General features: G+C 57.5%; 2 protein-coding genes across 3 annotated transcripts in view; one reads left to right on the forward strand and one right to left on the reverse strand.

The window, feature by feature from the left end:
- EPS8L2 (EPS8 signaling adaptor L2) overlaps nt 1–9257 on the reverse strand; it is a 70724-nt gene extending 61467 nt beyond the window's left edge. The window contains exon 1 of the mRNA XM_074586609.1: nt 8980–9257. The gene's annotated coding sequence lies outside the window, so the exon portion shown is untranslated. The remainder of the gene's footprint in view (nt 1–8979) is intronic.
- Nucleotides 1–14110, forward strand: part of GATD1 (glutamine amidotransferase class 1 domain containing 1) — a 106994-nt gene extending 92884 nt beyond the window's left edge. Inside the window, exons 10-11 of one of the 2 annotated variants that reach the window (XR_012586943.1) lie at nt 13497–13588; nt 13990–14110. The gene's annotated coding sequence lies outside the window, so the exon portion shown is untranslated. Of the gene's footprint in view, nt 1–13496 lie in introns of both variants that reach the window. The other variant, XR_012586942.1, reaches the window with a different exon arrangement.
- The last annotated feature ends 164 nt before the right edge of the window (nt 14111–14274 follow it).

Raw genomic sequence — 14274 nt, forward strand, 5'->3', positions numbered from 1 at the left:
ACAGGGATTTCCGCTCCTGAAATAGCTAAAGCTCTGCAGGGGGACACGAAGGAGACGCGTTCTGCGGTGGGAACCTCAGCACTGTGGAGCAGGTTGCCCAGAGAGATTGTGCCGTCTCCGCCCTTGGAGATTTTCAAGAACAGGCGGAGTAAATCAGCCCGATTTCAGAGCTGACCCTGCTTTGGGTTGGACTAGAGACCTCCTGATGTCCCTTCTGGCCTGAGAGACCCTGAGATCCTCAACGAGGAGATGGGAAGGAGCGAGAAAGCCCTTTTATGCCAGGTGGGCAAGCTGGGTTTGCAAGGCTTGGGGCTGTCGGAGGATGGCGGACAGTCGTGCCAACACAGGCCACGTGGACTCTCCTGCAGCCAAAGGAGGCGGCAGGGGTGGCGTTTACCACAACCTGTGGTTTAAAACCAGTGAGCTCTCCTCGCCAGACTGACTGTCTTTAGGGAACGAGCCACAGGCTTGTGTGTCACCTCTGGAGCAAGGGAAGGTTTGCAAAAGCGGGGTTGTGTCCAAACATGCCCGGTGCGGAACCTGGCGTAGTCATGGTGAAGGAAGGGGCAGGTGGCCCCGAGAGCACAGGAATACACACGCTTTGGAGAGGGACAGGGAGCCCCTGACGGAACGGAGAAACCAAAGTCATTTACCCTCCACCTCAGCAAATACCAGCTTTCCTGACAGCAGAGGTGTAACCCTGGTAGCCAGCCCCCCTGCCCAGTTCTCCTTCCACTGCAGATAAATATACGTACGTGCCATTTTTAGCCCTCTCAGTAATTCCCCTTCCTGGCCTTGGCGGGGACGGGGACGCAGCCCTCCTGCCCACAGCCGTCTGCGAGAGGATGCTGCCAACCTTTCCCGAAGATGCTCTTCCCGCGCATGCAGCCCCGGTGCATCTGGGGCTCGCTTTGGGCTACGACACGGTGCTGTGCCCGCTGGTCCCCAGCCAGGTGCTCCTCAGTCCTGCCCTGTGGGACCGCCTGTCGGCAAGAGATTAGCGTGGGCCTACTGCTAAGCTGGATGTCATGAGGTAACCAGGACCTCTTATAGCTCGAGTTGTCGGGGGACAGGGTTCTGTGACAAGGGGACCCTAGTGCCAGCCACCCATGCGGCGCCGGAGCGGAGCACGGCCTCTGCGAGCAGCGTCTTGGCAGCTACGCGCTCTTGTCTCGGCATCGTGTCGGAGTCAGCGTCACACACTGTGCTCTAGGGAAAATACCGGGGACCGCCGAGGGTGGTGACAGCCCAGATCTCTCCCGCAGCCTGCTCCGCTGCTTTACATCCTTCTTCTAACCTTTGACCGTTTGCTGACGAGGTCTTGGCAGGCGGGGAGCAGAGAGCAGGAGTGTCTCTGGGCTTGCGCCAGGTGTGGAGCAGATGTTCTGGGGACCTGTCTGGTCTAGTTTGCTACTGGGGACCTGTCTGGTCTCGTTTGCCTGTGACTGTGGGAGGCGGGTTTTGACCGTCCGGTTTGTTTCTTCCAGCCACCCTCGGTCATGGAATCATAGAATCATAGAATTGCTGAGGTTGGAAGGGACCTTTAAGATCATCAAGTCCAACCTTTAACCTACCCTGACATTCTAAACCATGTCCCTAAGTGCCCCATCTACCCTTTTTTTAAACACCTCCAGGGATGGTGAATCCACCACCTCCCTGGGCAGCCTATTCCAATGTTTAATAACCCTTTCAGTGAAAAAATGTCTCCTAATATCTAATCTAAACCTCCCCTGACGTAACTTGAACCCGTTTCCCCTCGTCCTGTCACTTGTCACCAGGGAGAAGAGGTCAGCCCCCATCTCTCTACAACCTCCTTTCAGGTAGCTGTAGAGGGTGATAAGGTCTCCCCTCGGTCTCCACTTCTTAGGAGATTTCCTTCCACTGAGCGGTCCCTGGGGCCGGAGCTCCTCTCCTCCCTTCGAGTCTCCCCTTTGGCTCAGAGGAGCCAGAGACGGCTGCCTGGAGGGGGGGTGGTCCATCACCTCTCCCATCACCCGTGCTCATTCCTGCTGGGATGGCAGGTTGGGAGCGCACGCGTGGCTGTAGCACACGCGGATGCCCAGATGGGAGGACAAGAACAAGACAGGCACACGGGGAGCCTCTCTGCAAAGTTTCCCAGCCTGCAGCAGTGGGATTTAAGAGCTCTTGGTACCCTTTTTCATCCCGGAATTTCTCCAACTGCATCTGGCCAACCTGTGTAAACTTTTGACATCCCGAATGGCCTGTGGCAAGATGCTCGGCAGCTCGGCTCTGCATGCGGGGCTCGGACATCCCCTTCTGTTTGTGCCGCACTTGCCAGCTGCCAGTTTCCTGGGATGCCCCCCAGCTCCGTTACCAGTAAACAGCTGTTCCGTATTCCCTGTCTCCGTGCCACGGGCAGTATCGCGGATCTCGAGGAGAGCAGCACCTGTGCTGTTTCTTTTCCAAGCTGAAGAGTATCGGAAGTTTCCTAACTTAAGTCACGTAGACAGGCGCCCCTTCCTCCTTTGTTTTTCAGCTCGGAGCAGAGGCAGCAGCGCGGAGGAGCGGTGGGAAAAGGGTGCTGCCGTGTCAAGAGGATTGCTCAGCCCCGACCACACCTAGGGTGCTACCTGCCCGCACTGGCAGGGACCGGCAATGAGCACGGCTCTGCTACGTTTGCTCGCAATTTATCCTGTTGAACCTGCTCCTGCCCCGCTCGGTGCAGCAGCTCATCCGACTGAGCTGCAGCTTTTCTGCCATTTTTTATTTTTTTGTTGTTTTTTCAGCTGGTGAAACTTTATCAACTTTCTCTTTTTCAAGCGGTAGCGACTCACGGCAACAAACCTGACAGTCCCGTGGATCTACGGTTAACCCCCCGAGCTTTCCTGTCACATTTACTCTCCCGCCCTGCCCCTTCTATTGCAAAAAAGAGGGAAAAACACCCAGCCCAACGTTTTCCCCATGTTATTCCCATCCAGCCTACTCTGGCTTCATTTGAGTGCCGTGTTGGGGCGAGCACACGCCTGGATGCTGGGCTGGACCCTCCCTCCACCAGCCTGGGTTCTCTGCTACTGAAACTCCGCAGGCCCAGCTGGAGGATGCTGACTTACACCCTTTGGGAATCAGCCCTTTGACTTCAGTGGGGCAAACTGCCGTTTCCACCGCTCGGATGTGCTGCTCTCCTCCTGCAATTTAGGAGGGGTCGTGCTCTCAGGTGAATCAGCAACGCACCTGCCTGCGTGCTCAGGTACCAAGGCCATCTGGACATCATCTAGAGATGCTGGCGTGCAGGTGCCTGGTGGTACAAGACTCCTTCCCCGGCCAGCCCAAAGGACCTGACTCTTCTCGTGTGGATCTAAGCATGGATCGAGCCTATTGGGGTCCATCTAATTCCAATTAGAGGGTTTGCTTGGGTGCAGTCACGCTCTCCATCACAGAAGTCCTGCCTCCGTCAGATATTAAGGGCTGGAGCCTCAGCAAGGGATAACTTGCAAAACTCCGTTGTGGTCAGCGTACATGGATTTAGGAGCCATCCCCTACTGCCCAACCTTACCCCACGCCACAGACACCACCCACACCTGCACGGGCTGCCTGCGTACATGTTATTCCTCTTCCTTCTTCAAGGAGTTTTGAAAGTCTCATATCTCAACCTAGAAGCCACGCCAAGAGCATCAGGTGCTGAAAACAAGACGAACTGCCTTGCTGTGTGAAAGTCAGCGTTACAGATTAACCTGTGGGAATGGCCAGAGACAAGTCCGTTCACTTCTTCCCCAGAGGAAAGCATGAATATCTTTCTAGGGAACAGAGAGGTTTTAATTAGTGCTCCCTTCTGCATACAGCCTGGCTCTCCTACTCTGTCTCCTCAGATGAACACAGCTATAATTAAGAGGCAGCAGTGTCAGGAATGAGAGCAGGCTCCAGCCTGTGATTTATTAAGGGATGTCGTGGGTGCAATTACCTTTCTCTCTTCTCCTCTCCCTGGTGTTTTTATGAAGTGAATTTACTGATGAAAGGAGTGTCTCGGGCTCAGGCAAATGGACGCCCCTGCGTTTATCTACAGCACAGACCGAGCAAAGGCAGAGTCACGGCCTTTTCCTCCATACGGTTACCACTGAAAGCCTCAAACCCGACGTGGAGGATTTCGTGTCCCCAGGTCGCCGTTCTGGCCTAAGCCCCGACCCTCTGTGACCACCTGTGAGCAAGACCCGAACCGAGGGCAGCACCCACCAGCGCCCTCCTCATCACCAGCCGTCTCCAGCGGTGGGATGAGGAGTCACCCCAAAGGAGTCAGGGGACGAGGAGCGAGCGGCAGAGTAGGACAAGCCAGTTGCGTTGTCCACCACAACAAGGTGGGTCAGGGTTTGGGTGTTGCTTTGTTTTTGCTGGTGCGGGAATCCAGGGGGGCCATGGCTTTGGGTGGCAGCTCTGGTTCTCCTGGCAGCCAACACCTCTAACGCACGAAGAGGTTAGAACTGTCTCGGCTCCCAGATAGTTCCCGCTTCTGGTCATCTTCAGGGGGAGGAAAGTTACGTGTAAACAGCCTGGGGGAGGGTGATGTTGACTCGGACTGTGCCTTTTCACTTGATCTTAATCGCCGTCTTGCCAGTGGCAGTACTTCACTTTCTGAATCACTCAGCGACGGCGAGCATTACTGCTGGGTGGCTGAACTTTGGTTTATTGCCATTCAGATGGTCTGCACTTTACCTTTGTAGGATATAAATCTGGACAGGCTGAGACTGATAAGACACGGGGGGGGGTGGAAAAGAAAAAGGAAGCAGGAAGAACAAAATTCAAACAAGTTCGAGTTATGAAAAGCTTTTGGGGGCCAGTACCCCAAGTGGAATCCAAAAAAAGGTGGTGTTCAAGGATCCCAGCCCAGCAAACATGGAGTGTTACTACTCCAGCAGCCATTGAAGGAGCTGCCTTCACCTAGGGCAAGGCTGGGTTGGGGGCCTGTGAGCCGCCAGGGCTCGTTAGTGCCACATCTGGCCACCACGACCGCCAGGGCTGGCACAAAATCCCCTCTGCCGCCCCTTCCTGCCCTGGCTCTTGGTGCCCGTTTCCCCGGCAGCGCTCAGCTCCTCCATCCCCGCTGAACTGCCTGGGAGGAGCCACGGCAGCGTACTGGGGAGGGGGAAAGGAGAGCGAAGGGTTGGGCTCACGCCTCAGTGGGTGAAGACCCAACTGTGGTCTGGGTGTGGGAAGGTGCCCATAGCACCCGAGACGAGGATTTCTGGCGCGTGAGACGCGTTTGCCCATCTCCACAGGGGAAGGAAAACCCTTTGTGAGGGATGCTCGTGATTTGTGACCCTCCTCGGTAGGCAGCGATGGACGGAAGGGCACGGAGCACCCTGAGCAGGCCCCGGCTGCGCCTTGTCCCCCATCTGCCATGGAGCAGCCCAGCCTCTGCCATCAGCCTCTCGTGAGGGTCCCCCTGGTTCAACCGTGCCTGCAGGAACCTGCCGGCCTTCGCTTGGCGCTTCAAACCAAATCACGGCCAAAGTGGCTTCTCTGGCCGCTTCAGCCCCTGTGCCGGGGCAGCCGAGCAGGCAGAGCCTGTGACTCCCCACCTCTGGCTTCCCCCTCCCATGGCTGGGGAAGGTTTTAGTCTTCTCCCCCGGCGGGACCTCGGTGGCAGCGAGCACGTTGCAGTAACGCCCTTGGGAGCTTTTGGGGAACGGGAAGAAGGGCTGGGCTCTCCTGGGGAATTGCAGTGCAGGTGAATGGGGAGGATCTCCAAACCGGTCCAGCGCTCAGCCACACACCCTTCCCTCCCTTCTTAATTGCGATTCCTCCTGATTTATCTGCATTACCAGGAAATAAATACACCGGGGCTTTTTTTGCTTAACTCCCCCCAGCATCGTGCATTTCAAGTTTTGCGGGCGGCACCGTCCCCAGCCCAGGAGAAAGGAAGCCTCTCGCTGCCTCGGGAAGGGACAAGCTCTCGCCTCGTGCGCAGAGGTGTCCTCGTCCGTGTGGGATCAGCCCAGCGACACCAGTGTGTGGGATCGGCCCTCTCCGGCACCTCCTTCCACTCCCGCTTGCCAGTGATTTGATGCAGGGGAACTAAATATTTTAGGGATGGGTAACAGCATACTTATTCCCTGAGTCTGCCATTTCAAACCCACTGCAAGCAAACAAAATTGCCGTTCGCAGCCTCCCCGCTACGTGAAAATCCCCGCAGCTCCTCTCTGCCGCACGGTCGCGTGGGCAGGTGGAGGTCCAGGAGCCGAAAGGTGATCCTGGGTCTCCTTGGACCTCGTCTCCCTCGTGAACTCTGCGTCACTCAGGTGTCGTACAGTGCCTGGCACCATTCTTTGATGGTGCAAGGGCTCTTCTGTAACACGGTCGGATGAGCAGGGAGGGTTTCCGAAGGTACCACCCTTCCGCTCCCTCCGAGTGGGAGGTTTGAATACCTCCTGGGCAGGCAGGTGGGTATTTTCACGGGCACCTGCTGGACCTTGGCCAAAGCAGGGTGGCTGAGGAGGCCTTGCTGGCAGAGTCAAGTGCTGCTAGATCTGCCCGGCGCTGCATGCGTGCCGCCGCTCGGGGCGGACACCCTGCTGCTGATAAAGCTTTAACCGCAGTGCAGGAAACCATCTCTGTCACTCCGGGAAGTCCGTGGACTTTCCCTGGCACTTCTGCTTGGGTGGCGCTAGGGAAGGCTTGTAAGACTCTGGAGTATTTTTAGAGGGTCATTATTTTATTGCCAGTCACATCAAACTCATAGGCTAAAGGCCGTGTGCTAACATCTGCCCTGGAGTTAAGAGCAGCTCTGCTGACTGCTGCTACGTAGAGGAGACGTGAGGCCAGACTTCAGCCCTGCGCCAGGAGGAAACCACTGAGTCTTCATCAAAACCACCAACCTGCCCTGACCGAGCACTTGGAGGGAGACCGTGGCAGGGAGGAGAGAGAGCGAGCAGAGACTGTGATGGAGACACAGCTCCAAAGCACCGCAGGAGCCAGCACTCTGGGAATTTAATACTCCGAAGCTCCCCCACGCGCTCAGGCTCTGCACCCGGACTTGTTTTATATGGATGTTTCTCAAGCCCACACAAGCCAACCCATATGTTCTCCCTGTTCTGCTCCTTTCTTTGTCCACCACGAGGACTGAGACCTCCCTCGTCCCTCAGCGCGTTAGAGTCTCTTCTGAATCTCTTTCAGCCTGAATTACCCCGTGATCTGACAGAAAGCACTCTGTTTTCCAGCACATTCAAAGCCATCTCGTCCAGGCTGAGACGCTAACAAACACCTGGCGGCTTTGGCCCCGAGGCCGTGCCCCAGCAGGGTCTCCTCCCCTGGACGTCCAGCCCAGGTTTTGTCACGGGTGAGTTGTTTGCAGTCCACAAAGGTGGGCACCGGAGGAGAGAGTCTGTCTGCCTCCGTGACACGGAGCCCGTGGCCCAGAAGACATCTCCTGCTGGTGGCGTGTGGTGGCCGGGCTGCTCGCATCGGTCTCGGTGTCTTTGCCCACCCTGATGCTGGGTGGCGACCGGCAGAGGGGCAGAAAGCCAAGGACTGAAAGCTTCTCTTGGCAAATGCCTTTATCACGCCGAGCACTTTATCACGGGCGCGCGTGCGTGTGTGCGCACAGCAGCCGCGCTCCCCCGTCTCCCACCGCTGCTCCCTTCCCCAGGACTCCACCAACAGCCGCTTCAGAAAGAGCACCTCATCCAGCCTCCCTTCCCAAGGCTTCCGCGGCAGAAACCAGCAGCAGGCACGACCCAGGCCCGACCACAGGGGGAATCAAGGCGTGTTATCCCAGCCACCAGTTCACGCCTCGCTTTTAAACAGGGCGACGCAGTGACCTTTGCCGCTCACAGACACGTTCCCACAGCGGATCCCAAGTCCCTCTTCACAGTCCCGTCTTAAAGGGCTCCTTGGTTCAATACCGCTGCCCTTTCCGTGTGGGAAGGGCTAACTGCCCTCCCTGATCAACTGAAAACTCCATCACTCGACTAAACGGAGCCGGGAATATGCACCTGCGTGCGGGTGCAACCCCCCGTGGGCCTCTGCTTCGGTGCGTCAGCTGGGGGCTGAGCCTGTTGCTCGCATTTCTTTAACTCAGAAAAAGTCCTTTTTTAGGGGCAGATCCCACCAAAGCAGCCCGGCACCGGAGCTCTCGGATGAGCGACCGCCGGCGGATCCGATCCCTGTTACAGCACCGGCTTCCTGAAGCGTTGCAGAGCAGCCCGGCAGCACAAGCGTTACACCCCATTGTCCTAATTACAGCAGGGCAATCACTCTATTTTACTACCGTGTTGTCTCACAGTTATTTCCAGCATTTAAAAATAACGTCAGTCAAATTGTTTGTCCCTGAGCCTCCTCCTCGGTGGAGTTTGCACTGGTATTTTCCAGGCAAATAAGTGAAAGGGGAGAGGAGAGCCGGGCTCCAGCGCGTTAACGCAGACGAAAGCTCCCGGGGAGCCTGAGCTGTCACGCCAGGGAACGGGGCAGCTCCGAGCGAGCCTTCCCTCCGCTTGGGAATAGGTTGATGTTTGGGAATAGCGTGATGAATCCGGCCAAGGTCAGGGGCGGGGGGAGCTCACCCGGCGGGAGCAGCAGCTCCCCGAGGTGCCTGGTGGGGAACAGCACAAATTCTCCCCGCACGCGCCCTGGACAGAGGAAGCCCCGAGGTTTGCAGGCGAACAGCTGCTCAAAACTACTGTCTCCAGACTTCATTAGGAACAACAACAACAAAAAAAACCCACCCTGTTCTGTGCCAGACAGATATTTTGCTGCCAGGAAAGTGCCACCTACTGGACCTGGCCCGGCGGGGAAACGCAAGAACGGGAAACAAACCCCGAAAACGTAACGCTGGAAAAATTACTTTTTTTCACCCTTTTGAATAAAACCCCCAACCGCATAAAACTGTGCACCGACAGTTATCCCAGCCGCAGCCCCCCCTCCGGTCATGCTCCCTCCGCAACTGAATCAACCAGACTTTTGAAGCAGATAGATAAATGTTTGGGGGGAGGGGGGGGTATGAAGTTTTAGGGTTTGCAAGGAGGGACTTACCGGTGCTGAGAAGCCGCTCTTGTCTCCCGCAGTTCCCTCGGCTCCCGTGTGTCCTCTCCCAATTAGCCGTGCCCTCCTAATTAGATCCCGCTGCCATTCTCCGGCAGCCAAGCTCCCTCTGCCTCCCTGCGCGGCGCTGAGCTGCTGCCCGAGGGATGGACGGAGGGGAGAGGGAGGCAGAGCCCACCCGCTGCCCCAGCCTGGGGGTCCCCGTGCCGCTGGCTTCCCTCTGCCCTCTCGTCCCGGTGCCGCTCGCCCCGGTTGTCTGAGAGCAGGTGACAGAGGTTTCTTGGCAGAGGAGAGAGGAGGGGAGGGATGTGGAGGCAGCGAGAGGTGGAGCTGGGACCCGGAGCAACAGGTTACTGTATAACTAGGAGCCACCCGGCTGCATCCCCGCAAGGCGCCGGGGGCAGCGGGGCCCTTTGCCCGCTCCTGGTGGAAGGGGACCGACGGCCGGGAGAGACGTGTTAAACTTCAGGTTGCTTTGGCCCGAGAACATTTTGTACCCGAGGGGGAGGTTTGAAGGCGGCGAGGGGTGGCAAAGGAGGGCTTGGAGCTGGGTTTTCCGTGGCCGGTGAGGGAGGGGACGCGCTCCCCGACTGTCTGGTGGGGGAACAAGGCAGCTTTTGTGCAGCCCGGTGCTCTGCTCCCAGCTCCGCGCTGGCTGGAGGGTTGTTTTCCTCCGGCTGTGCTCCTGCCTGCCCTCTCTGCTCTGACCGTGCAGCGGGGAAAGGTGCCGTGAGGTGGAGGGAGAGGGCAAAAGCTCTCTCTCCAGGTCGCCAAAGGCACTGTGCTCCTTGGGGTTACGCGGCCATAAAGCCCCTTGTTTTGCCCCAGTTCCACCGTGAGCTGGTGGGAGGTAGAACCACACGTCTCGGCCCCACGCTCCCCCCCCGGCACAGCTGGGGCTACGGTGGGGAGAGGGGAGTGACTGCTGAACCCACTGGCGGGGGGAACCAGGTGCAGCAGCGGCGGTGGCACAGGAGGGGAGCAAAGGGCTCGCTGGCCACGGGCATCGCATGGGCTTGCTCCTCGCAGGAGATGCTCCTTCTCGGCTCTGCTCGGGCGACCACCGTGTGCAGGACCCCCTCGTTATTCACGGGCGTGTGCCCAGGCGTTCGGGCAGACGGAGACTGCACAGGACCCTCTTGGCCATCGCAGGGAGCGTTCCCATGCTGCTGTGGCAGCCCTCCCCCGCGGATGTCCGAGCTCTACTGTCACAGGATCACAGAATCTTCATGGTTGGAAAGGACCTTTGAGATCATTGAGTCCAACCAAACAACCTACAATCTCTGCCACTAGAGCATGCCCTGAAGTGCCACATCGAGATGTTTCTTGAACACCTCTAGGGATGGCGACTCAGCCCCCTCCCTGGGCAGGCTGTCCCAGTGCCTGACCACTCTTGCAGTAAAGCAGTCGGTGGTGTCAGGAGCGAGACCGCCGACCCCTGTTCTCCAGGGCCCCAGGTGGGGCACAGGGACGGCGAGAGCTGCTTCTTGCTGGGGTAGCGGAGGTAGGACTCGAGGTTCAGCCCCTGCCTGGTGCTGAGCGTCGTTCCCGTGCTCCCTGGGAAGGGTTTCTTTAGAAACCCCGAGTCTCCTCACGTAGTCTTTTGTTGTTCTTCTCTTGCTCTTGAAAATCCGGAGGGAAATTTTAAAAGATTGGCAAGGCCGCTCCTGAGTTTCTCTTGCCAGACTGCGGGGAGGATGTTTGTGCTGCGCTTGGGGTCTGCCGTGCTGCCAGCTCGGCCCTGAGCTTGGGGACCCGGAGGGACCCTGAACTCTGGGAAACGCTCTCTTGTGTGGGCAGACTTACTGCCTTCAAAGCACGGCTGGTTTCATTTGTCTCAAGATTTAACGTTTTTTAGAACGATGGGATCAGCTCATGAGCTGATCGTTAAGTTAGAAAATACCATCTGAATGCATGGGTCTTCCAGCCGTGTCCGTGGCAGCGTGGCATCCGTCTGGTTAGCCAGTCCTCTCCAAAAACTGGGGCTTTTCAGAGCGTTTTATTAAAGTGTGTGTGCATCACCGGCCTCCCCACGGTGTGTTGAACCCACGGCATGTACATGCAAGAAAGTCCCCCGCCGTCACCAGCCCCGTTGCAGGAATAGCCGCAGCTCCCGTAGACACCAGCAAACGAAATAGGAAAACGCTTCCACCACGGGACACAGGTCTGGAGGAAGCTCGGCTTCCTCAGCTCGGCGCTCGTCGAGTTCCCTGCTGCCATGGTTTTTCTTGGTTTTCCCCACTATGGGGGCTAGGGCCCGGCTTGCTGCCTGGCCCGCGTCCAGACGCCGGGCAGCGGAACCGCCTCGGGTGAGGTGTCGCGGGAGGAATGCCGCCGGGTGAGCGACGGGCAGCAGGAGAGCCAGTTCCCCGCGTGACAGTTACGATTTCGGCAGCTCGGTTTTGACAGGGGAACGACCTCTTCCACCGCGGGGGAACGTGAGCCGATACTCGGCGTGAGGCACCCGCCCAGCGCCCCGTCATCCTCCTTGCCGCGCTGTCGGTGAGGTCCCCGGGGGGATCTCAGCACAGGATGCACTGTGACAATGCGGCCAGCCCTGGGAGAAGCGGTGTTTAGGGAATGCCAGCAATAACGTCGGGCAGGGGAAGGGGCAGCGGTGCAACCGAAGGGGAACGCGGTGGGAACGTCAGCTGTGCCGGAGCCCGGCGAGCCTTGCCAGCTGAAAGGTTTGGCACAGGACATCCCTGCCCCTGAAATGCAGCATCTGCCACTGGGTCTGGGCTGGCTTTCCTGGGACGCAAACTGGGATTTGGAAGGATTCTGTTTGGGAAGCCATTTAATGTTTAAGGCACGGACTGCGTGCTGTCTGGCAGCTTCGGCTCCGCATTCACGATGGAGAAAGGCGCAGCGGGCTACCGTGGGGTGCTGCGCCCCGGAGGAAATCTCTAACTGCTGAGCAGAGGAGGGAACTTTTCCCCTGGGCAGGGAAGAAAACCACAACTGAGCTTATTGCATCCTCCCTGCAACCGCCGAGGCTGGTCGAAGCGGGGCAGAGGCGGCCGGCCGGAGGGGAGTTACCCTGCTGCGCGGCGGGGGCTCCCAGGTGTGGAACCCCACGCGCGTCCTCAGCCTCCCTCCTTCGGCCGCCGCTCGGAGCTGTGACAAAAACGGTGGTCGCTGGGGGACTGCAGCGCTTCAGCTGGGTTTTGGTCTGTACGCCCTTTCTGCCTGCTGAGGAACACAAACTAGCCGTGGACCAGTAACGCCCTATCTCGCAGAGTATCTCCGAGTCTGAAATCCCAGGAGGCCAACTTGCCTCTCGGGATCAGCCTTTTAGATCAGGTTGGCGGCAGACACCCCTGTGATGGCTGGAGAACAAAGGCTTCTTCCTCGCAGAGTAAACAACACCCAAACCGAGCTCCTCAAAATATGTCTTCCTCTAAATTTTTCATGCCGTTTTCATCCAACTTGCTCGTCCTGTTTGAGGAGGGCTGGGCCTCGTAATTAAAAGCTCCAGCAATCTTATGTCTGGCAAATGTCATCAATGGCTTCGCTCTGCCGTGCCCTGGCTTCTCCAGAGAGTGGGAATGGTTTGGAAAGGAGCTCCAGATCAGAGAAACTCTCCGAGGTCAGGGCCCGATTCACTGTGGGTCTTTGTACCGGCTCCGCATGGAGAGCAGCTGTCAGGGAATCAGGGTCACCAGCATAAATGACAGTTCCCATTCAAAGCCTGGAAATATCCAAGACGAAGGAGTTGTCTGAAGCTTGCAGATTTCGTCGTCCTTCTCCTACATTCATCACAGAGTGGGGGGGTCAGCAGCAGAAGCACCCCAGCATCTGCCCGGCTAATCAGACAGAAGTTCGTGGACAATTTTATCTTAAACTGGAAAACTCAAGCAGCGCTGTCCTGCCCTTCTGAGGGTGCGGGTCCAGGTTGGTGCCGGCTGAGCCCCGGCAGGGACTGACATCCGGCCAGGACTCGGCAAGCCATCGGGCGGTGCTCTGAGATGAGCTCCAAAATTCATGTTCGTTATCGTATGTGTATATTTACCCCTTTGCTGAATATCAGCAAGCATTGTCACTCTCTGCTGACTCTTGTTTTTCATCTAGGCGATGGTTAGGATTCACCACGTTTTATAACATATATTTATTTATATATATATACACACACACATATGTATGAGCCCCACTGTTTTGTAGAGCTGGGGGAGGAGGCTGCTTTACCCTGCGTGGCCCAGCAGACTGTCCCAAACTCGTACCGTGCTGTGGGGACAGGCAGAAACGTGGCAGCCGCCACCTAATTAACACCTTCATCAGAGCCAGTTTCGAGGGCCGTTTTCTGCGTGGATCGGGCCAGGGATGCGGTTTTATGGCGCAGCATCACAACGGGTTGTCAGGCTGTAGCTGAGGGGTGGTGGTCTGCGGTGGGGTCGGACGCCTCGGGGTAGGAACACCTTCCGCTGGCTTCCCTAGCGTCTCCCGAATCTACACCCTGGGTCTCTGCTGCCTCCAGTTGTGCTAATATTCTGTAGTTGTTTTGTTTGTAGTGAGCACCACGAGAAGGAAGGAAGGTAAAGCGCGGAGGCTGCGATTTGAAGTTAAGGTGTGTGACCCCGTCTGCCGTACCACCTACGTTCAGGTAAAAAAAATTTCCGCTTTGCGATATTTCCTTTATAACCTGTCAGGTGTTCTGTTGCCAGACCTTTGGGTAGGGCGGGTGTAAATACCAGGAAAAAATTGTGCTTTTATTTGTACGCATACGGAAAGGGGTTTTGCTTGGTATGCGTTCGTCATTACCAGGGTAGATAGAGCTCGGAATGTTTGTCACTCCTGGTCACACGTGATGAGCACGTTCCATTATGCCAAGCAAATCTGGCAGGACAAATGGGCGGGTGTTTGATTCACGCAGATTAAGCACAGAAACATTTGGTCATTCCATTTCCTGGCTGCTCCGTAGCACCCAGTTGTGCTGCGTTCACCTCGCCTTCGCGGGTGCAGCCTCCCACCAACAAAGGGCTGGTTGTGCCTCTGACTTCCCAGGATCTGCCCTGAGGGGATTCCTGCCGGTGTCGGTGTTTGGATTCCGGCTGCCGGGGCAGTGTAACGTGGACAGACGCCGGTGTCACCTGGCCTCGGGTACGACCGAGGGACGGAACCGGGCCCTTCCACAGGCACTTCTGCGTCTTCTGTTCCCTCCTACCCCCACTGGAAGGGTAACAGAGTGGGGCTGAGGTTGTACAGGGCCCCCACGCTCTATGTGCAGCCCCTGGCTAGGGGAAATAAGCACAGACCTCGCTGCCCTTTCCCCGCGCAGGAGCACGGCCC

Source organism: Larus michahellis, chromosome 4, assembly GCF_964199755.1.
Source record: "Larus michahellis chromosome 4, bLarMic1.1, whole genome shotgun sequence".
Taxonomy (NCBI): Eukaryota; Metazoa; Chordata; class Aves; order Charadriiformes; family Laridae; genus Larus; species Larus michahellis.